This window comes from Arachis ipaensis, chromosome B09, assembly GCF_000816755.2.
Source record: "Arachis ipaensis cultivar K30076 chromosome B09, Araip1.1, whole genome shotgun sequence".
Lineage (NCBI taxonomy): Eukaryota > Viridiplantae > Streptophyta > Magnoliopsida > Fabales > Fabaceae > Arachis > Arachis ipaensis.
In genome coordinates, this window is record NC_029793.2 from 144,482,273 (window position 1) to 144,484,170 (window position 1,898).

The following is a 1,898-nucleotide window of genomic DNA, read 5'->3' on the forward strand; positions in this document are numbered from 1 at the left end:
TTAACAAAATGGGAGAATTTAACAACATTTTTTTATATTCTTAACTAATAAATCACTACTTAACATAAAACTAGTGATTAGGGTGAGTTTCGTGAAAAATAGATTAAGTAAAAAATAATGGTTAAGATGAGAGATTCAGGATAAGTATACTTGTGAGGAAAACACTTCTATTAATGATGAATAAGCAATACAAGAACTAATAATGAGAAATAGAGGTAGAGAACAAGTGTTGAGACCTCCACTAATGTCACAAGAGGATGAATGAACTTTGTTTAAAGTGGACAATGGCTGGTTAATGGTTGTCGAGTGTTTTGGTGGAACACTCGAATACCAGTTTTTTACTCGTGAAGGTGATGAATGAAATGAAGAACAACGATAAGAATTTTTGGGGAGAGAAAAAGATGGGTTTCTAACTTCTCAGCTTCAGAAATAAGAAAGGTCTCAGAAGAAGGTGAAGGTGAAGGTAAAGGTGAAGGTGAAGGTGAAGGTGAAGGTTTTCAGAAAAGAAGCTCTGCCTTAAAGAGGTGGCTTGAGGTCTTTTTTATAGTGTAAAACCATGATGAAGAGAAAATCTATTATCCAATGTTATAGTCTGACATTTGATTTACTCCTTTTGCCCAAAATATTTTTAGGTATTCCCGTCACTTTAAGTATTGTCAACCGAAAAGGTAGGAAGTTGATTTCCACAAGTTAAACTAAAGCTCATGACATGTGACATTAGTGAATAGACATTTAATTTGGTTTTCTTTCAACTAGATTATACTCTTTATACTCCAAATCCAACCAATCCACTTCCACCAATTTAGTTCTCACTGAAGAGAAATTCAACTCCTCAAAGTGTTCTTTTGAGTTCCATCCTTTTTACCCAATACCTTTAGGAGGAACTTGACTCTTGTTTGACCATGTTTGTAGGTCATTCTTAAAATTAATTATGTACAAAAAAGATTTATATTTTTAGTACACATTGAGTGAGAACATTTGTCCTTGATATAATTAGCATTAAAACTCTAATCTATGGTAAAAAGGTAATCATGTGGGATTTTTTTAAAATAATATTTTCTCTAAGCTGAAGTTAGGAGAACAAATTGCTGATAGAGAATTTGGAACTGTCACAAGCAGCATAATTAATGGTTTGTTTTCAAGAGTTTCTTTTGAGACATGATTGTGAAAACTCATGCAATTGAAGACAAAAAACATTGAATGGTCTTTCGAAACTGCTGATAATAAGGCCATTAGTTGAAGCACTAATGGTCCCTCTGATAAGGTATTTGAAAAGGCTCTAACATGGTTGAAACCAAGGTGGCTAAAAATGGTGACAAAACAATCATTCGAAGCTCCCCGAAGAAGTAAAGAGAAACCAAAACTCTAGCGGGTTAGACAGTGTTTGGATGCAAAGAATGTAATTGTCAAAGGCAAAGGGTGATGATGCGCATGCACTTGGAACCATGTGGATGATAATGAGAGATTCTCGCTTGAGTGTTCTATGGTGAATCCCATGCAATACCATAAGAGTTCCTTTCGTGATTATTCACAACTGCACATGCTACACTTTTTGTCTTAAGTTTTGGCATGTCATTCTTATATGAAAATTAGATAAACTAGTGAGTCTGTTGTGCCATGCCCAATGAAATAAATTAAATATACTATATAATATATTTTAATAAGTGTTATATTGTTTAGAAATTGATCAAATAATATATAAATTAATATTAAATTTAAAGTGTTATATATTAAAATTATTTTGTATAATATTTATTTAATAATTCGTATATAATTTCATATATAATTGTTTAACTAAAATATAATATAAATTGAAATATAATTTGTTATTTTAGAAATTTAAATTTATTTATTTTAGAAAAAAACAAAGATTTTTTTATATTAAAATTATACAAAAT